The following is a 23500-nucleotide window of genomic DNA, read 5'->3' as shown; positions in this document are numbered from 1 at the left end:
CCATCACAAATTGTATGCAGCATATTTAAAAGGCCTCTATTTTCAAACCATGTAGATTAAAATTCTTTCTAGGGCTTGCAATATGTCAGAGTTATAAAGGCACCCAGAGCAGAAACTAGTCAGTGTTTATTCCTCTCCTAAAGAATTAAAAGTTACATGCAAGTGTGCATGTGTATGTAAGTGCCTGAAAACAGGTTTACTTAATGAAAGAACACCTGGAAAGTGCTATGCCACACTTGATCATCAAAAGACTGAAGCTTAATAATGAATTAAATGATCTAATAAAAGGTTTCTTAAAGTGGTATCATTTGGTCCTCAGCAAAGGCAGAAACTACCAGAACAAACTTCGCTGCTGTTTTCAAGTCCTGTATCATTCATAATTGAATTAGGAAAGGAAAAAAACACTCTTTTTTATAGAAAAAGGAAATCTTACTTTTTATATTTTGTGGCTGTAAATTCTGTGGGTTATTTTTAAGATTCTAGCTTGGTTACATCCTTTAACTTTCTATGTCCTTTCCCAGCTAGTACAGTAGAACCATATTTTTAAACCCTGCTGATGATCCTGTTATATTACTCAAACATTTATATCTACCATCTTTCTAAGATTAGCTGAATTTTCTCCTCTGGGGTTAAAACAAGAAGGGCCAGGGGTTCTAAATATCAAATCTGCTTTCTTTTATGGCCAAAAAATTTTTTTGATTAGGGTTTTCAGTGTTGTTGTAAAATTTATTTTTATGAGCAATGGTTTTGTGACTACAAGTTGAAAAGAAAAAAACACTTTTTCAGATTTTGATTTTTCAATTAATAAGATGGAACACAATCCCTTTTAGAAGCTGTTTTCCGTTAGCATGATTATGAATTAAATCTAGTGTCTATATCCAAAGGAAAAGAAAATCATCTGCCATCCCAGAAAGATTAGTTTAATCACATGAAAAGCATAGACATAATAAACGGTACCTTAATCTCATTGCTATGATAAGTATGAGTAAAGAATTGATGAATTCAGATCAACAATAAGTATTTGCTTATTGTATCTACCTGTATTTTAGTTATCAATATTATGTCAAGATTTTAAATATAACTCCATATGAAAGCATATTCATATCTACAGAAACATGGGCTTTAACAACTTCTTTAAACTCACTTCAGCTTAATCTTCCTTTGCCATTAGTTCCCTTAATTTAATGTTCATGTATCATTTGTATATATAATAACATCAGGTGTGACTTGTAAACCTATCATTTTGGGGTCGAGAAACCCATTTTTAGATCTTTCAGAGGTCATGTAAAATAATTTGAGGAAATTAGGTAACTCTAAAATTTGTACCATGGATTTCTAGCTGAGGAAATATATATTGAGTGAAACTTAAAAAAAATATACAAAGTTACATTTAAACTAGATCAATGGAGAAAAAGAAACTACAGAGTTGATCTACAAAAAGGGCAAATTTATACTGCTAATTATTATTTAATTAATCCAATATTCAACATTCATGTAATAAAGTCATAAATGCTTGGGAAAATTCTGATAAGATTGCTTTTGCTTGTGCCATTTCAAGGAGATGAGAGGATATTGATGATATTTTCTGGTATTAACTCAGTGGTACAAATCTATACAAACATCAAAGTATTAATATTATTATGAATCAAAACAATGTAGCAGTTGTAGTAGATAGACTTTGCTACCAAACTGGGATGCCAAAATTTATTTAAAAAATTCTTTATCTATGAGGTGAAAATGGCAGCATAACCATAAATTAAAGGATTAGAGCTGTATGAAATTTGAGTTCATTCAAACCATGAACTCAAAGCAAGACTTAGATGAACTTACCAAATTTCATTTGGTGTCCACCTGAGACTATAAATTCTCCTCTGGCACTCAAATGGAGGAAGAACATTCACCTAAAATTCAAACCAGATTTCTTTAAACCTAACCCAGACTCCCTAACTTTAGGATGAACCACTCATTGAATTTTGAATTCATAATAAAACTTTCACCCATCATTAGCCAATGGTGAATGAATGATGGTTTGGTGGGAGATGTAGAGAAGGCGATCCCTGGAATTGCTGTTCTGTCTCCTCTTATTTCATAGTTTCAAATAATAATCTGGAAAAAGGAGATATATAATAAATTAATTAATTTAACTGGGAAGTTAAATGGAAAGATATAGTATACATTAAAAACAGGAAATAATTTAAGTAGACTTTGATAGTGAACTGTGCAAATTAAGGATAGTGTCATACAACATAAAGGCAGATTACAACATGTGGAGTAAGGTGGAGGGAATGTATTGCTATGCAGACATTGAATCTGCTGAAACACCCTTGGGAAATAGTCATTTTGTCAGGCATCTCAGGATGATAGTCAGATAATCTCTTGAAATCCAATATGACAACAACAAAAAAAATCAGTAACCCAATTCTTGTCCTCAAGGAGTTTCATTGAAGGATGGGGTGGGGTGGATAAACCAATTGCATAAACCACTATAGTATAACATATGTTATAACAAAGGTCATGAGAGGGGAAAAAGTTCTATGGAAGGTAAGAGGAAGAAGAGATCATATGCAGTTGATGGATCAGGAAAAATTTTATGGATAATAATGATTATATCTAAAACATATGTAATAATGATAAGAACTAGTATTTATATAGCACTTTTAATAGCTATTTTGTAGATGAAGAACCTGAGGTAAAGGTTAAATGACTTGTCCAGAGTCACATAGCTAGAAAGTGCCTGAAGCCAAATTTGAACTCAGGTCTTCATCATACCATATCTAGCCCTCCATCTATTGCACCATCAGCTGATTCTAATAATATGAAATTATTATCTGTGTCTTATAGTTTCAGAAGATGGAAGATAGGGTACATTTAAGAACAGTATCATAGTTTAGTGGTTAAAGTATTGGATTTTTGAGTCAGCATTATGTGGTTTATATTTTACCTTTGATATATTAGCTATGTAACCACAGGGCATTCATTTAACTTCTCCATGCTTCAGCTCCTTATTGTAAAATAGAAATGTTAACATCTGTCATATCTACTTCATCAGGCTGGTATGAGGATCAAATCAGATAATGTACATAGTTATTTGCAAACTCTAAAATTGTATACACATATATATTATATACATACATATATGCTAGATATTATTACATAATTTGCCAGTGCCATCATAGGGGCAGAGTTTTGAAAGATCAGATTTTAATTCAGTCTTTCCAGGTAATAGAGAGAGCATGAGCAAAGATGCAGATGTGAGACTGTATAGGGCACATTCAGGTGACAGTCAGCTATCTACTAGATTTGAAGAATATCCATGTAGTGGAGGAATGGGTGATAGACTAAAACTATAGGTTGGAATCATATTGCGGAGGGCCTTGAATGTCAGACTGAGGAAAGTGTATTTCATTTGGTTAGCAATAGGAAGTTTTAATTTAAAAGTTTTTGAGTTGAGTTGATTTTTGAGGGAAGGGAACAAGCATTGATGTAGTACCTGTTATTTGCCAGGCACTCTGCTGAGCACTCTATAAATATATCATTTGATTCTCACAATAAACCTACAAGTTAGATGCTGTTATTATCCTCATTTTACGGTTGAGGAAACTAAGGCAAACAGAGGTTAAGTGACTAGCCTAGGGCCATATACCTAGTCAGTGTCTGAAGCTGGATTTGAAATTAGGTCTTTTTAACACCAGGCCTGGGTGCTCTATCTACTGTGCCCTAATAACACAATCAGAGTTGTAAACTGGGGACGTGTCAAATGGATAGAAGGGGGGAAAGATGTAAAATGCAAGGTAATGGGAAGAAAGTCTTTTAATACTCCTAAAGGACCTGTTTTGTTGAGATGGTAAAACAGAGAAGTTACAAGAACAAACATTGACTGTCTCACTTTCTTTTACATCTTTGCATCTTCCATTGGTTTGGCCATTCCCTGAAGGCAGAAACTGTCTTAACTTTCAATCCTAAATCTCACCTAAAACATTATTTTCCCTTAATGTTTAATAAATATTTGTTGAATTGAACTGAACAGAAAAAGTTTCTTGAAGGGAATAGATGGGCAATTCTTTTTTTATGTCTATGATGAGATTTTATTTGAAAGTCTGTATTTAAAAAGGGGATGTTGTAATGCCAGAAAGATACAGGCCAAATGAATGGAAGTCAAAGAAGAACCACAAATATGACAAAAAGCATTTTAGAGATTGACTTATAAGTGAAGATTAAAAGAACTAAACATGCAGAGCTTGACTAAGCAATAATTAATGGAGAACTTGATAACATTCTACAAATATTTAAAGGAGGGAGGAAGGAGTAAAAGAATAGCATGAGAATATAATCAGAGGTAATTGGAAGAAATATAAAGGAAAGTAAGTGAACTCTATTAGGCTGCGAATTCATTTTCTAAGACCCATAATGGAAACCCCATTTTCTTTATTAAATCTCCAATCAGAGAAGTCACAAGAAAAAAAAACAAATGAACTATCCTATATTAATTCAGAAAGAGAGAACATATATTTATAAACCCGACAACATTTTCCACAATGAAACTTTCTTATAACTTTACTCAAAGACTGATAATGTAGCATACCTGCACCCCACACACATGCACACACACACAAAGACACACACACATCCTAAACTGGATTTATTTTTACACAAAATAGAAAGAAGTGAATTTATCTGATTGTGATCTTCTGTTACCCAAACACGGTACTGGAATTAGACATAGCAACACTCACTAGGATCTGGCAGCCATCCTATGATAGTTGCTCAGTCTGCTCAGTTCTTACAGCAACTGTATATGTGAAGTAAATACACAGCAGTCAGAAATAATGTCAACAGAAATGATAGATAGATTGATGAGCATTCTAAAACTTCATGGGACTTTTTAAAAATATCCCAGACCCCATGTATTTACAGTCCCCCAAATGAAATCACCTGGTTGTTTACTGCAGCATTAGTACTGATTAAAAGACTGAGTTATACTCTATAGGTTAGGCCCTGCCAAAAAAAAAAAAGTTCTATTTTCTTTATAAAAGAATTGTAAAGCATATAATCTGAAAGTAACAAACAACATTTGAGACCAATTATCCACATGAGGTGTGTTTGTAGGAAGGGGAAAGGGTGAGAGGGGAAGCAATGTTATGTTTATGCTTTATAGCCAAGAAGATTTTAAGATCGCACATTTTAAAAGTTTTAACCCTGTATCACATACTCCCTTCACACCTATGTCTAAATACACATTTATTATATTAAATTATTATGTTATTACTATTGCATTTTATTATATTAAATATACATTTATGAATTTTCCTAAAAGGAAGAAGGATACTGCCATAACTTGCACTAAAAATCCAAAACTTGGAGAAAACTATTTGTTGTCATATATCAACAAAGTCACACAACATAGCACACACCACAGACACAGAGAAATCATGACTTTTATGATGGGAAAAAGGACTTTTTCTGGATAGGTGATAACTATGTATGATATACCAAGATCTGGGTTTTCAGCTGTGGAGCCTAAAGAAAATTATCTACACAAAAGAATTTAGAAAATGAAACGAGTCACTCCCATCTTCTTGTTTAATTAACAAAAACACTCCCATTTAACTCCATTTTTATCATGGTATTATAAATTAACTGGTAACTAATGGTTGACAACGAAGCTGTTACCATGAATGCTGCTGCTGAGAATAGTTAGAGATTGATTGTGATGAATATTGTTATTGTGCACAAGAAGCAACTTGTAGGATCTTTGGTTGCAGGTCAAAGGTTGATGGGGGGGTTGAGTTAGTTTGAAATTGGGATTTAGCTTCCCTACTCCCTAAGACTTGCTGGCCTCTACTGTGGTTCATGCTAAGAATTTCAGTCGCTTTCGAAGCTATTTGTCTTTTTAATACATTTCTGATGCTGAAGGTCTGACTTTGAGGGAAATGCCATACGGGTCAGGCTATAAGAATGGAAATGGGGGTTATTTCTGAACTGCATTGATTTTTAAAAAAAGATGCTGCCTTTTGATTCTTAATGAAATAAATTAAAATACATATGAAAGAAAAAAATATACTGCCTTTTTAAAAACCAGTAGTCATTATCCACATATGTTTAGATGATGATGATGGTGATGCTGATGCTGATGTTGATGATGCTAGCCATCATTCAGGTGGCACTTTAAGGGGTGTGAAGTATTTATTTGTGCCTTTTAAAAGGTAATACCTTAAAGCAAGTATTATTATCCCTCTTTTACAGATGAGAAAACTGAGAAGTCAAGTGGCTTGATCAAGGTCACACAGTTAGAAAATATCAGAGGTTGGATTGAAACCCAAGTCTTTTCTTACTCCAGATCCAACCCTGCTACATGCTGCCCACAAATTTAACCACTTCAGGACCTCTTTGAAATCATCTGATTTGAACTAACTATAGGTAAGAGAAGAGATATTTTTTGGGGGGGGAGGAAAGGATCTAGTAGGTACTCCAATTTATTTTTTTAAAATTTTTAAGCCTTATCTTTCTTTTTTCCTCCACTTAATATTAGTATTTTATTTTTTCCAATTATTTGCAAAGATAGTTTTCAACATTCACTTTTACAAGATTTTGAGTTCCAAATTTTCTCCTCCTTCCCTCCCTCCTCATCCCCCTCCCCAAGACAGCATGCAATCTGATATACGCTATAGATGTACAATCATATTAAATTTATTTTCACATCAGTCATATCGTGAAAGAATCAGAACAAAAGGGAAAAACCATGAGATAGAAAAAAACAAAAAAAAGAGAGAGAAAACTGTATGCTTTGATCTGCATTCAGATTCCACAGTTCTTTCTCTTGATATGGACAGCATTTTCTACTATGAGTGTAGGTGCTCTTTAAATGGAATGTTTGAAAACCATATTGAGGTATAGTCATCAAATTAAAATCAAATGCATTCAAATCCATAATCACATATAAAGTATCCATGGTATGTAGGGCAGGCCTATTCTAGGTGCTGGGGTGGAATACAACATTTAGAGAAGATATGGTTATTATCTTTAGAGAACTTATAGTCTGTGAAGAGAGGACACCAATATAGGTAGCTATGGTTAAAAAAGAGTTACAACATGGTGCTATGTGAATCTGAGGGGGAAGGTCACATTCATTACCAATGGGTGATCAAGAATTACTTACTTGATCTATGGGCTTGTTGAATCTTAGATTGGGCTTATTGAATCTTAGACTCCCAGAATCTTAGAGCCTGGAAGTGAACTTAGAAGTCATTTGGTGTAGCCTAATGTATCCTTTCAGTGCCAAACAACTCTAAACCTTTTAAGTATACAAATTCTTTTTTGATCATAATTAAAAAGAAGGAAAAAGGAATCAATAAAACAGATTGGAATTTTCTTTAACCCTACAAAAACACTGAGAATTAACTAGCATACACTATAGAAATTATTACATAGTGACAACTCAGCTTTATCCCACATCTCCAAAATATATAAAAATAATTGTCTTGTATAAACATGGAATTAACTAGCATATGGCATTAAACTACAGGCTGAATGTTACATAGTGACTATAGAAAGTAATGACCTGAGGACCAGATCTATTTTATAAAAGAAGGATGGGACCACCCTAATATGTAGCACCTTTCACTGTTAGTAAGTTCTTTCTCAAACTGAGCCCAACAACTTTCTACACTAGTCCTAGTTCTGCCTTCAGCAGCAATATGAAATAAATTGAACCCCTTCTTCTAGGTGATAGCCCTCCAAAAGTTATCATGTCTCCCTCTAATGCTGGTTCTTTTCCAGGCTAAAAATCTCTAGTTCCTTATACCATTCTTTACGTTATATGCTTTCCAGACTCTTCAATATCACTGTGTTAGTTTTGGGCCCTCATTCTACATTTTTGAGATTTTTTTGAATCTTTAGCCTGTCATCCAACTTTGTGCAAAATTGATAAGCATGCCTTTCTGTCTTCATTCAAAGTTTGATAAAAATGTCAGACTGGATTGATTCTTTTACAATTTTCAATAGCAATAGGATCAAATAATATAGGCATTATACAACTGTACAAAATAGAAACAAGGTATATGTGGTAGGCATAATATCCTAACCCAAGCCCCCACATAAGTTAGGCTAGATTTTCCTTAAAAGGAATTAAAACTATCCTTGAGGTTTGATTGGCTCATGGGACTAAAGGCTCAGGCTATTGACATCACTTCCTTGTTGCCTGAATATAAAAGAGCCAGGAGGAGCTACAGGCCTTCTCTGCGGCTTGACTGGTGGAAAACAATGGGCAACTCAGGCAAGGGAGTTTCACTCAGCTGAATCAACCTGACATGTCCTCAATGCCTATCTTTGTTGAATATCTTATGCCTACCGGCTAAGTAAATTTCCTTTTGTTAACTGTTGAATGACCTACAAGTGTTTCATTTTGTTCCAGTATTGAACATAAACTACCAGGGGACTGGTATAAGTGAGACCCAGCCCAGAAGAATATGACATGTACTTGATTTGGTTAGAGTATTATTACGGATGAAATTATGTATATATATATATATATATATATGATAGTCATGGACAGCTTCTTTTATGTTATTGTAGTGGATAAAGTGCTAGACTTGAAATAAGACAGAGCTTGGGTTCAAATCCCATCTCTGCCATTTATCAGTTATGTAATCATGTGTAATTCACTTAACTTTTTTTGAGATTCAGTTTTATCATCTGTAAAATGAAGGTAATAATACCTATAGTACTTTCCTCACATAGTTGTTGTAAGGGTCAGATGAAATTATGTAAAGTACTTTATAAACTTTATAGTGCTATTAAATCCATAAAGTACTATATCAATGTCACTTACATGGTAATCTATGTAATTCTTTCTTTCAAGGATAAAATTTGAAACCATTTTTATCTCTTTATGTGTAACTATCAGGCCAATATGGAGGTCCTTGGAAATTAAACACTTAACAATCTCCTCAACCTACAAAACTTAGCTTAGTTTGGTATTTTGTTTCAACCTGAGAGATGATGCTTTTATCAACTGGACCAAACTAGCCTCTAACCTATGGATGGCCAGAGTCAAATGGAGCAGGCTAGAGGTAGGAGAGTCAGGAATCAAACAGAAGTTTAATTTCAAAGTGAGGGAAATGACTTTCAACCTAGGAGGCAAATTAGAAACATGTGCTGGGGCCCTGTCCCTAGTGGGGGGACCCACTTTAGTGTGGCTAAACCCCAATATATATACCAATGGTTATGCAGTGAGCTGTAGCCCTAACAGCAACAATGTGACAAGTATGATTTGTCACGAAGCGGAACTTCATGACCAGAACTTGTCTGAGCTTGCTGGGTGCTTGTCCAAACTCAGGGAATACCTTGTGCTAGCCAAACCAATGCAATAAACATGTGAAACAATTCTAGAATTGGTGAGCTCAAAGGATTGTTGTTATGTCAAGCTCAGGGCACAGCCTGCTTGCTGGGCCTTAGCTCTGGAAAACGGGGAGTATCCTAATAGTATCTTGACACTTTCTATCACCAATATGGAATAGACTGATTGAAGCAGGCTAGCTTTGCTGAGTCAGACCTTGGCAATGTTGTTTTATTTATTGTTCAAAGTGCTCTTAATTCTTACACTATCAAGAATGCAAAAATTTAAATATAAACACAAAAGTAAATATAAATTGCTTTTTGATGATTTTCCATTTGGAATGATGGTCATCTCTGGTCACCTCCATTAGCATTGTCAATTGAGAGTTGACAATGCAGATCTAATTTGGAATTAAGACTAGTATAAAGCTCTTTTGGCTTGGGTTGAGGATAGGAGATAAAGTTCTAAGTTAAAAATATGAATCTACATACAGATGTAATCATTGAAATTTAATTCCACATTACATTTTTCTAATTTCATTGATCATCCATCTTACTTTTCCCTATTAAATGTAATTTTGTTAGTTTGGTCTATTTTTTAGTCTAGGAAATTATTTGAAGTACCCTCCCCTCCTAATCTGATATAGGAAAGCTTGAAGAAATAACTTCAGCCATATCTATATTTTTCTTTGTATATTTTTAAAAAAGACTTTGAAGGGAATGACTACTGCTAGACATGGGAGGAGCCACTTCATGAGAGAGAGAGAGAGAGGGATAAGTGGTAATATAATAGTGGTGTGTGTGTGTGTGTGTGTGTAAAAGGATAATGTTTGCGGCAGCAATAGAACTGAATAAAGGGGTGTAGTTAGTCATTTGAAATTCGTACACAGACTGCCCTATCCATTACCTGTCTCCCATATTACACCCGTAATCTCCCAAGGCAGATATGTTATTACACTCAGCGGGCCAAGTTCAGCCCCTGCTTATATACACACAACTCCCACTGACTTTGTGCCACTGAGGCACTTCAATGGGAATTGTCTGAACATAAATTTAGTACACTATAGTCACAACCACAGCAGGTGTAGTTAAACAGAGAGACCTGACTGTATGTTAAAAGGTTGAGGAACAACAAAAAAAAGCTGCCAGTTTCCACAGGAAATCTGATCCCTAGAGCATTCAGGATTGTACGCTGATACACACATCATTTTTCAATCTTTGCCCACAACTGGCATAATACTGTGCTATGACTTAGGAACAACTTAGACAAAGATCTGTAACAAGGCATAAAGTTATAATATGTATTCAACAACATTTTTTTTGAGTGAGAAATTCCCCTGTAATTATCCTTAGTAGTTAAAAAAAAAGATAAAGCATGTGACAGAGGAGAGTTGAAACTAGTGAATATTTTAATAAACTTTTTTTAAAAGATAAAGAAGAGTAAAGTTCTAACAAGCTAAATGAGCACCAAATGGAGATTCCAGAGTTTTAAGATATGTTAATAATATTACATAGTAATTACATATATTATAATTATTTTGATTTGAGTAGCAGAACATATACTTACCAATTCACATATCTGAAAACATTATTATATTGAATTAAAAAAAGAGTTCACAGGGAATCTTGAAGGTAATATACTAAAAATTATTTGTAAATTACCTCTTGAAATTCTTATTCATGTTATTTTCATAAATCTTCTGTGGAGGATCTTCCTAATTAATTAGATGCCTTCGTCTCTTATTCTCATTCTTTTAATATGAGTGGTACTAACACACTCACGTCTCTCATTTTTGCAAAATGACTAATCTACTTCCTTTCCCCACTAAATAAGCATTTTTCAATCACTTTTTAAAGTCTATGTATAGGCATAGGCTTCATTGGACCTTAGGGGTGGGTGACCTTTGCCTCTCAAAGGCTATGACAATTGAGAACACGCACTGGTTGGTCTTACCAAATTGGAAAGTCTTCACTTGTGAGGATGGTGCTAATGTATTTTCTGGATGATAATTTTTATAACAGAGCTGTGCACACACAGCTTCTGCCCAATCACTCTAGAATGTGCTAGAACTAGATTAACATGTAACTGGGAAATATTTAACAAAATAAATAAAAATACAATAGAACATAACTATTGTTAATATGTGATTTTCTAAGTCAATATACAGCTCTCAGGGACCTTTATATATAGTTTAGTGGCCCCAGCTTTTATTGGAGTTTGACATGACTATTTAACATCACTTCTTACAGACTAGGTATTGTTGGTAACTACTAAAGCCTACTTATGGTCATAGTTTATTGACACCTGCTAAAGCCTACTTGTGGCCATTGTTCGTCTTTCTATTGCCCTTTGGGTTATCACTGTGGCTACGCAGAGGTCATTGTGTTCCTTAATTCAAACCCATATGGCATCATCCGAAGAATAGTGGTGTTAAATAGTTTGGATTTTGCATTCTTGAGGAGTTTGGGATTAAGAAAAGTACTGTGTGCTTTTTCATATGTGATCCAGCTTTATCTCTTTTTACTCAATTCCTTGTCCAGCTCTTTCTTTACCTGACATTTGTGTCTGGTATATATATATATATGTATATGTACCACTCCTTCTAGGCTCACTTTCCCAACTCCCATTAGCACTAATAGGTTGGGTCCTCACAGGCAATTGAATTCTCCCCTCAGGGTTCAAGGGATGACCCTCAGGGGTTATGGTTTCTCATTTGAAGTTGCCATACATAAAATAATGTAGAATTGGATTCATATTTGCCATGGTCACCTGTCTGTAACAAACAAAGGATGACTCACTTCCACTTCAGCAAGAAGAATCTTGTTGTCCCTTGTGGGAATCCCCATAAAGTTAATTTCTGGGTATGGCCTAGCTGGACTAGTTCTTTGCATGTCACACCACTGCTTTCAGCTCAGTCCACTATTCATTTGGGTCAGTCATGTTCTGTCCTCCTCAGGGAGGAACTGTTCACCAGACTCAGATAGTTTTGATAGATTCTGAGATACTGAATAGCTATTGAGAATCTTTAATAGCTCCTTTGAGCTTTTGAAGCTCACAAGGTTGTAAACTTGTCCATTCTATCTACAGACACACTTTCACCTAATATTAGAATAAACATAAATGAAACAAAAGAAACAGAGGCACCACATGATTACAGGCACATCATAAATATGGGAGATAGGTCTCACTGCCCCTCCCCAATCTGACAGCTCACAGTGATGCTCCTCATTCTGACAGGGAAGAGTGCCAAAAGGGCCAAGGGGGAGACATAACCTTCCTATGACATTTGAACTCAATCCTGACTTCGTCAGTCCTCATGTATCTAAAACCAACCACACAACATCAGCCCTCTGTCTCTCATGGCTAGAAGAAATTTTCCCGAAATATCATGTTATTATATTGAAATCAAGAAGGTAATATGATATACTAATCCCAAAGGTTGCCTATCCAATGGCATGCTAAAATATGTATAATTTGAATTTTAATTCATTTAAATTTTCTAGTCCATAGATTCATCATGGTGTGGAGTGGCAGCTCAATGACTATATGAAAGTTCTGGTGGTTTCTACCAATTGGGAAAGTCTCTGAGTATAGGCTTGGTGATGGAATCTATGTCTGCCATCCAAAGACCTTCCCATAATATGTTATCTTCCCTGAGTAGAATGTAAGCCCCTCGAAGGTAAGGACCACATTGCTTTTTCTTTTTATATCCTCAGTGCTTATCATAATGCCCTACATAGAATAAGCATTTAATAAACATTTTTTCTTTCATTGATTCATTAATCACCAAATTGACAAAAATGGTAATACAATGTTTGGCTATAGCAGCTTTTAAAACTATGGGCTAAAAGTTGGGTTAATAATAGCTCTCTCTCTCTCTCTCTCTCTCTCTCTGTCTCTCACACACACACACATATGTAACACATATCACGTTATATACGCATATATTAGTTTAAGGTTTTCTACATATGTAGCTCATCAGTAACAGTAACCTTATGTGGTAGGTTTATTATCCCATTTTGCATGAGAGTTTATGTGAGTAGCTGAAGGTAACAGAATTAAAAGTGTGGGAAGTGAAATTTGAACCCAGGGTTTCCACAACTCCAAGTTCAGCCCTCTAGCCATTTATTCCGTGGAACTCTGTGGTTGAGAGGAGCTGCGATCTGCACTAGTGCAATGGGAAGGAGTATTTACACTAATGAAATCATAGACTCTAAAAATAATGAAGCACCATTAAGTATGGATGGTTAGATGGTTTTCTTTTAGATTACTGTAGATTCCATGAATGAGGGTAGCAAGAAACCCATAATGTTCATTAAATATTTATATTGGAAACTGAGTAGAATTAATATTAAGATGTTAAAAATCCATTCCTCTCTTCAGATTATTTTCATATGATCTGTATATATCTTGTATGTACATAGATAGTTACATATTCTCTCCCTCATTTGAATGTCCATCCTTTAAGCAGTACTTTTCTTTCTTTTTTTTTTTTTTTGGCCTTTCCTTGTTTAGTTGTTTTTCAGTTGTGTCTGACTCTTTGTGACCCCAGTTGGGGTTTTCTTGGCAAAGATACTGGAATGATTTGCCATTTCATCCCCCAGCTCATTTTACAGATGAGAAAACTAAGGGAAACAGGTTTAAGTGATTTAAAGTGATTTAGCTACTAAGTGTCTGAGGCTGGATTTGAACTCAAGTCTTTCTGATTCCAGACCCAGTACTCATCTACTGCACCACCAAGCTGGCCTTTCTTTGTACCCCAAATGCTTAGCACAGTGCCTATCATATAGTAAGCACACTTAATAAATGCTTGTTTACTGATTGACTGGATCATATTGACTGACAAACCAATGAAACATTAGTTTTAGGCAATGGTACTGGGACCTGTGATTTCATTGGTGTAGCCAACTCTCTTTTCCTTTACCAATGCAAACCAGCATGTTCTCTTCAACTTAGTGTCTTGAAGAGTTGCTTAGCATGCTGAGACTTGCCCAGGATTAGGCAACAGTATGTGTCACAGGCAGGAGTTGAACTCAGGCTTTCTCACTCCAATCTTTATGCCCATTTCACTGTAGTTTACTGCCACTCAATAGTACTGACTAGAATATTTTTTAAAAATTAAATATTATATTTTAAAAAGTTATATCACTCTAAAAGGTTTTTGCTATATTTCTTAAAAAAAAGACAGCATTGGTTTGGGTTTTAAAAATATTCTTGAAAATAGGTCATAATGTAGAAAATAGGAAAATTCAATTAAGTATGGAATTCCCATTATAAAATATGGCTTTAGAATTTTCAAGTCACTTTACCTGCTTTTGTTAACTATAATTTACTGAATTCAATGAAAGTAGGTATTTTAACTAATATCAAAATAAGAAGATGCCTGTGAAAAGTAGTTAACTTAGAAATTTCAGAAATCTGTCTTTATTTTAGAGGAGAGAGAGAGAGAGAGAGAGAGAGAGAGAGAGAGAAAGAGAGAGAGAGAAACCCTGTACAAAGAGGTAGTTAAGTAGAGAAAGGATCCAAATCATAAGGTGAGGTTGTGCTCTTTGTCATGGTCTGGATAGTAAAAGAAGCTCAACTAAAATTTATAACACAGTTCTAGATCATCAATGAAAAGTCAAGACCGAGATCTATTGGAATCAAAGTCAGAGTCAATCCAGGATTTTTAGTGAAGAGACCCAAATAAGATGAGCTGAAACAGTCAACAGAGTCTTTTAGGTACAGGGAGGGATTCCATAGATATCTGGATAGACTTGAGAAAAGTTCATAGGCTGATAGTCCTTATATTGGATTACAGGTGGTTTTCCAGCCTGGTACTCGATTTTAGCTGTTTCTGCCCATTCTTTCCACTGTTTCATGAGACATATACATTTAGTCTTACTGACATGTATTTCTTCACATTTTTTATCTTTCATGGGTGTATACAAAACAAATAAGGATTTTGAGAGAAAACTCGTGGTTAAAATTTTTCATTTACAATAAGAAAATTCATGGACAAATCCAATATGATGTGCTCTAAATAAATTTGTCAATTACACATGTTTCTCACTGAAAGGGTACTTCCTTAACAAGTACTTTCTAAGTAAAAAAGGGCTCTATTCCAAATTATTATTCATTTATTGAGTGACATGAGTGAGATTAAAAGACAACCAATCACCAACTTAATATTTAGTTTCTTGTGGAGGTTGGGTTTCTGCAAAATATAAACACAATGTCTGTTTTCTTATGTTTTGAATATTTTTAAAGGCAGTGAAATCTTTTTTTTGTGATTTTTTACAGTATGCTAAAAGCATTTTCTCACTTGAAAATTATAATTCCATTTGAAAGTTTTGAGTTTATGCCAGTGAGATGTAAAAATAACAGGAAATATTTTTATATGCTTTACATAAGGATTGACTGCAGTGGCTGGATTAGTTGGAGAGGGATATGAGGTAGCACAGACAACAAAGTGACCTTTGTCAAATCATTGAAGGTCCTTTGTTTATCTATTTTTATAAAAAGTAATGGGGCCTAGGAATAATGGCTTATACCTAAGCCATCATGGTGGATTGTCCAAACTTTAGTGTACTTAACTGCAGTGGACTAACTCTATTGGATGTCCATACTAGGTCTGGCACCAATATGGTGAGCCAATGGGAGTACCAGGCAGAGAGATACCAGACTGCTTAAAGAGGGGAAAGGGTCCAGTCAGAAATGGAGCATATTAAAGCTTTAGTGCTGATAACCAGTAGGAATAGGCCATGAGTGGCCACTGCACTTTCAGCCTGGCTGGTTTAGGAAGACCAAGAAAGAAAGGAAGGAAGGAAAGAAGGAAGGAAATGAAAGCAGAAATCAAGGTTATTATACAACTAGATCATAAGGTTTAAGGTTGTGCTCCTTGTCATGGTCTGGATAGTAAAAGAACCAGAAGATTTTAAAGACAATGATAATCATAATAAAATGTTGGTAATAATAATGATGGCTTACATTTATATAGCATTTTAAATTTTACATGGTATTTTACAAATATTATTTCATTTTACAACCAGCCTTGTTGAATACATACAAAGCCAAAAGGCTCCTTTGGATAAGTGATTTGTTCTAGTGATGACTACTTTAATAGGGCAATATTTCCCAAATCACATTGAAATGTGATAAATTATGTTGTCTACAATTACATAGGTATGTTATATGCATGTACATGTTAACTTTTTTCTGTAAACAGCATGAACATTTAAACACTTAAATTTTCATTTTTAAAATCACTGAACACAAATCTATATTAAAATTATATTTAAAAATAGATATCATAAATATATCTCCTAATGAATTTCTAATCAAAGCAAGAAATTGACCCTGAGTTTTCAAAGACAATGTTGGCTGAGGGCAAACTGTCAAGTTCTTTAAAGAATGAAAAACTTGAGTTTGATCCCAAGAACACAATGAGTCTGTTGTCCAAGGACCAGCCTAGCTCAAGATAGAGTCTCACCATCAGTAGGTTGACTACCAGGTGATATATTCTTTGGTCATGGCAAACTATGAAACAAAAAAAAAAATACAAAATGGTGTTTACTACTCTAGTACAATCCCCTTCTGCTTCCATAGTGACAGTTACAGAATGGCAGCAAGGAGGTCAGGACTCTCCGCAAACATTAATTAAACTGCTGGTATTCCAGATGTAAGATTTCTGTTTGATGACCAGTGAGTTGAAATGTCACTGGAGGAACTAAACTATCAAGGTTGACATTCTTCAGCAATGACATAAAGAAGCTGCAGTTCGACAGGAGGATAGCTTATAGGATCTCCACGAAAAGGTGAACAAAGGAATTGCCAGATTTGGTTGCATCATTCTCTCCAAAGCAATAAGAAACATTATTTAGTGGAACAAATCAAGTCAACAAGAATTTATTAAGCAATTAACATGTGCCAGGCACTTATTATATGCACATATTGTGCAAAGCACTAGGGATACAAAAAATAAAAGATAACACATTTCCTATCACCAAGGAACTTGTGTTCTAGTGGGGGAACACTCCATGCAAACAGCCATGGACAACTATGTATACATGATACATATACAGACACGCATATGGTAATTTGAAGGCAATCTCAGAGTGAACATTCTATAAACTCATCTTGTGCTCATGAGGAACATAACTAAAAAGACTACCATGAACATTATTGTAGTTTGTGTGCCAACAACTGTTGCAGAGGATGAAGAAGTCAAGAAATTTGGCAAAGAACTTTATTAATTCTTCCAAATGAAACCAACATATATTTCATCTTTGATAACTTCAGTGAAAAAATAGGAACAGTGAAGAATGGAAAAATTATTTTGGGGAAAATATTGTTTGGGATTGAAAAACGAAAGAAACCAAGGGGCTGAGACTACTTAGGTGCCAAATGCCCAGATATGAGTACATTCTACAAGAAGAGAGTTGAATCGTAATAAGCATGTTGTTGTCCAGTTATTCAGTCATATCTGACTCTTTCTGAACCCCTGGACCATAGGACACCAGGCCCTTCTATCCTCTAATATCTCCCAAAGTCTGTCTAAGCTCATATTCATTGTTTCCTGGACACTATCTATCTATCTCATCCTCCACTATCCCCTTCTCCTTTTGCCTTCAATCTTTCCCCAAATCAGAGTCTTTTCCAGTGAGCCCTGTCTTCTCATTATTTGACCAAAGTATTTAAGCTTTAGCTTCAGTATTTGTTTTTCCAATGAATAGCTGCTTAATTTTTTTAAAGAATTGGCTGATTTGATCTCTGGGGCTCTCAAAAGTCTTCTCCAGCACCACCATTCAAAAGCTTAGATTCTGTGGCATTCCACTTTCCTTATGATCCAACTCTCCAAACCATACAAACCACATGGAAAAACCATAGCTCTGACTAGATGGAACTTTTTTTTGGCAAGGTTATCTCTGCTTTTTAGTTTGTTGTCCAGATTTGCCATAGCTGTCCTTTGAAGGAGCAAGAGTATCTTGATTTCATGGCTTCAGTCACCATCAGCAGTGATCTCTGAGCCCAAGAATAAAAATCTGACACTCCTTCCATTTCTCCTCCCTCCATTTGCCTGGAAATGATAGGGCCAAGAGCCATAATCTTACGGTTTATTGTTTTGTTTCGTTTTTTGATGTTAAGCTTCAAGTCGGCTTTTGTACTCTTCTCTTTCGCCCTCGTCAAGAGGCTTATTAATTCTTTTTCACTTTCTGCCATCTGAAAATATTGTCTGCATATCTGAGATTGTTGATCCTTCTTTCAGCTACCTTAATTCCAGCTTTTGATTTGTCTAATCTGGCATTTCACATGAAATACTCTGCATATAAGTTAAATAAGGTGACAATATGCAGCCTTGTTATACTCCTTTCCCAATCTTAGACCAATCAGTTGTTCCATGTTCCATTCTGTTTCTTCTTGGTCTGCATACAGTTTCCTTAGGAGACAAGTAAGATGATCTGGCACTCCCAACTCTTTGAGAACTTGCCACATTTTGTTGTGATCCACACAGGCAAAGGCTTTAGTGTAACCAATGAAGCAGAAGTAGATGTTTTACTGGAACTGTCTTGCTTTCTCCATAATCCAATGAATGCTGGCAATTTGGTCTCCAGTTCTTTTGCCTCTTCAAAAACCAGACTGAACTTTTGGTAATTCTTGGTTTATATATATTGCTGAAGCCTAGCTTGCAGAATCTTAAGCATAACCTTGCTAGTGTGTGAAGAGAGCACAATTGTTTGGTAATTTGAACATTCCTTGGCATTGCCCTTCTTTAGGACTGCAATATAAACTGATCTTTTCCAATCCCATGACTACTGTTGAGTTTTCCAAATTTGCTGGCATGTTGAGGGCAGCACCTTAACAGCATCATCTTTCATCATTTTAAATAGCTTAGCTAGAATTGCAACTCCTCCATAAATCACACAAAATAAAAGTTATCTTAATAAACACTAGTTGCTAATGTGAGAGTTATTTTTGAATTGCTTGTCTGTATACTGCTAGACTTCTGAGTACATTGATCAAAGGTCAAACAAAATGCCAAATTAGAAGAGAGATAGAAATGAGAAGAAAACACACTACAAAAACTATAACTTCAACCTGACATTTAAATTAGTAGTGCATTTTAAAAATAAGAAATGGAAAGAGGTAAAGATATTGACACTGATTGCAACCATTTTTAATAAAAAATACCCTATTTGAAATATTCAACACCACAAGGAGGCTAAAATAGCCTAGAAGCTACCTTAATCAATAAATACTTGATATCTTTGCCAAGCAGAGAGACGTGGAAATCAAAGGTAACATTTATTTGTAAAACATTATAGAGGAGGAACACAAAAGTTTTAAGCAGTGTTGGCTCACAGAATAGCAAAAAGATATGGAGGTAATAAAAAGTCTGTAGAAAATATCTAATGAGACTTAATTAAGCTAGATCATCTCAAGAATACTTACAGATGAAACTGGAAATAGAACAACTATATAGAAAATGGAACAGATTTGCCAATATTCTTATGGTGATGTATTCTCATCATTAATGAAAAAAGAACAAATAAATTTAGACTCTTTTGGCTCTCAGTACCTACACAGGGTACAAATAGAAAAGATATTCCCAATATGTAGTGAGGTCCTCTTGTTGTTCATGTTTGTGGATGATGTTGTGCTGACTGATCAAGCCCTAGAAAACTACAGGGCTCTTTTAAATAATTATTTAAAAGAGTTGGCCTAGCAATTCACAAAGAAAAAAAAGAAATTGATTAAGAATGCCTTTTGCCCAGTCTGTGACATGTAGTTCATCGAATTAGGTCAGCAGCACATTTATCTTAGACAGACACTGAGATGACATACTGAATAGTAGGAACTAGTAGGCTAGATAGATTTCAGAAATAATATTGTACTTTAAAAAAATCCAAAATATCTCTGTGATGTGGAAGCCTACTTTTTAACATCAATATTCTCAAAGAGATACACTTTGTGAATACAAATCATGGAACATTAGAGTTTCCAAAGAATAAAAATTATTAGAGAATCTATTTCAATGGATTATGAAACAATCATGGGACTGAAATAGAGCCTAAAAGAATGAAAAAGCTTAGGCAATAAAATTTCTGTGGATTGGTAGGTAGGTAGATTACATTGTCTTATATCACCTCACAAGTATTTAGAATTTAGTTGAGGGTCAGTGTCAAAGATGCCAATAAAATGTTCAGATGATCTTACTAGACCTTTCCTCAGAGTAATGGTAGACATTTTATAATCCTTTCTTTTCTTTCCACTAATCCCTACCTTCCTTGTGTTGCTTCTCTCCAGCCTGACTGGCATTTACTTTTCTTTTCTGTAGTTTATTTTATCTAGTATGGCCCAATAGAGAAGCACTCTGGCCATCATTTGGTTTTTATTTGTATAATTAGTTAATTGCTATTTCTTTTATAATGTTTTACTTATCACTATAATTTTCTGTATTTGTGTCTAGGGGTAGTCTTGTGAAAGATTATATTTTAAGAATAGTAGGATTGATTAATTTCTTCTTTAAAGGGGTTATTTTTGCATTTAATACTATCAGTTTTCAGCTGATAGTATTAAACATGTTAAATTTATAATTCCTTTGAAAATACTTACAAGCTACAATTCATATTTTCAGTATGCTTACTCTCTGTATATATATATACTACCCAAGTGCATATGTATATATAAATTCATATATTCTGTAACATAATAAATAATTATGTTTTAATGTAGAAACTTACATACTATGGAATATAATCTATTTTAATACACAATTTCATAAAGTATATATAATATATAATCTTGCATATCTATCTATTTTTTTGTTTCCTCCCCTATGACACCTTTGAGATTGGAAGTGCATGATTATGACCATTTTACAGAAGAAAAAACTGAGCCTCAGAGAAGTTAAATGACTTGGTTAAAGCAACACAGCTGTTAAATGTCTAGGTCTCTAAAAGGTCTTCTGACCAAGATTTCTCCTACAATACTACTATGCAATGTCATATCTTTGCAACAAATAGCACGAAACCATTAATGCTAGATCCAGGTTCTCTTTCATAGGTAGATAGATATAAATATCTATTCTTTAGATTTATCCAACTCCCCATGTTTCTATTATGGTACAATGAAAAGAGGGCCAGAATTGGTGTCAGGAAGATGTAGATTCAAAACCTGGCTCAGACCCAGCTATTACTTGACTAAAAACATTATTTAGCCTATGTCTTAGTTTGATCCTCAGTAGAAAAAGAGTTTAGACTTACAGGCTTCTAATTTCCCTTCCAGATCTAAATCTATGATCCTGGAACAGCATTATGATTCTTCCCACCCCCACCCTCCTAGTGGTCTGTATAATCTGCTGATTGTACAATCATTCTATAACTTCTGTGACATACTGGATCTGGTGCTGGATTTGAAGTCATAATGACTTGTGTTCAAATCTCACCTTTGATGCTTCCCATGTGACTCAGGACAAGTCACCCAACCTCTCTGGGCCTCCAACAACTCCTTAGGACCAATATGCTAAATCACAAATAGGTTATCATGTGTAATTTTGCCTAAAGCTAGAATGCCATATATAGATACCAGAGGCAGTCAAAGAGGCTAATGTTTGCCAAGGAGGAAAGTCACAAGGACTCAAAGCTGTGTTTCCGTCTGGCTCTGCCACCAACCAGATGTGTAATCTTAAACAGGTCACTTGAGCTTTCTAAACTCAGGTTTTTCACCTATGAAATAGTGGGGTTAGACTAGACAATTGCTAGACTAGACAATTTAACATTCTGTTAATCTAATAACGTTTACATATTTAGACTTCAGTTACTTATAAAGATTAGTTAGCGTCTTTAAATTCCATGGCATAGGTAGTTCTCTAAATGTAGATCTAGTCTTGATAGTATCAGGTTTTTTGGTTGTTCTTGGTTTCAGGGGGAAGGGATGGTGAGGATTTGTGATTTCTTTGGTTCTGAAAATTCTGAGTGTGGAAACTCCATCCACTGACTTACACCAAAAACACATATGAAACGTAAGAGTGTTACAGAGTTGTTTGGGGCACTGAGAAATTAAGTGATTTACTTGTGGTTACATGACCATCAGAAGCAGGGCTTAATTTCAGGTTTTCCTAACTTCAAGGATAGATTCCTATCCATTCAACCACATTGCCTTTCATTTTACAGAATCATAGATTTAGAGCTAGAAGGGACCTTATGACTTTTAAGGTCCCTTCTAGCTGTAAAACTCTGCTGGTTCCTGAGAGGAGACTGAGGCCCACAGAGGTTAAGTGACCTGCCCAATATCACACAGACAGTAAGTATGAAGAGTGATTTTTAACTGAGATGACTTACTAGGATTTGTTTTTGGACTGGAAATCTAACAAAAGCAAAGCTTCAATCTTTATCATCTCTCTTATGCTATATTTGTACTTTTCCTAGAAAAAGTAAGTCCAAGAAAACCAGACTGGAATATTGCCCAATAGTCAATTGGATGGAATACCTGAGCTTGTCATGTAATGGAACTGGGAATAATGTAAAACAAAGAATGTGTAGGTTAGTAGTTGGATTGGAATCTCACACAATGAATAAAATTAGGTCCCTTGTAATTCCTATTTCTGTGTTGCATTTTTTATCAGCTGTTTTTCTCAAGACCTTTGAATTTACTGTCTTTAGTATGGTTACACTACCAACCCTGTCCTGTTTGTAGAGCTTACACAGGGTGGCAATAGTCTGCCAGATTTCAGTTTCATAATTTCAGGTATTGTTGCCATAGAGGGCAAGAAAACGGAGGTGTTAGGTGTGTGTATATATATATATATATATATATATATATATACACATACATACATATATATATACACATATGTATATGTATATATGTATATTTGAAATGAAGAGAGGGAAAAAATCTACATTTCAATGAAAATACTTTCAAGGCATTTCAAATAAGAGTTGGAGAGAAATAATTACAAAGTTTGGAAAGAAAGAATCTTAGCTTTGATCTGCCTTTCTTCTGTAAAGCAATTAAAATAAGCAATTTTTCAAATACTAAGCAGAAAATTACTAATGGCTGAACCCAAAAGCTTTCATTTGCTTCTTGGGGCTTTCATTCCTCTAAAAAAAGACAAAAAAAATTAAGGTGGCTTTCCAGATAGATTAATGCATAAAGCATTGACTGGTTGGCTGTCATAAAACT

At 34.8% G+C, this 23500-nt stretch overlaps 1 long non-coding RNA gene across 1 annotated transcript in view; it reads left to right on the top strand.

Annotated features, from left to right (window-relative positions):
• LOC114035436 overlaps positions 1–22892 on the top strand; it is a 37788-nt gene extending 14896 nt beyond the window's left edge. Inside the window, exons 2-4 of the long non-coding RNA XR_003568225.1 lie at positions 6244–6417; positions 12838–13013; positions 22744–22892. This is a non-coding gene — a long non-coding RNA (uncharacterized LOC114035436). The remainder of the gene's footprint in view (positions 1–6243; positions 6418–12837; positions 13014–22743) is intronic.
• Positions 22893–23500: the final 608 nt, after the last annotated feature.

Source organism: Vombatus ursinus, unplaced genomic scaffold, assembly GCF_900497805.2.
Source record: "Vombatus ursinus unplaced genomic scaffold, bare-nosed wombat genome assembly UNPS02009205.1, whole genome shotgun sequence".
NCBI lineage: Eukaryota > Metazoa > Chordata > Mammalia > Diprotodontia > Vombatidae > Vombatus > Vombatus ursinus.
The sequence above is the reverse complement of the archived record's forward strand: the minus strand, read 5'-3'. Positions and strand labels throughout refer to the sequence as shown.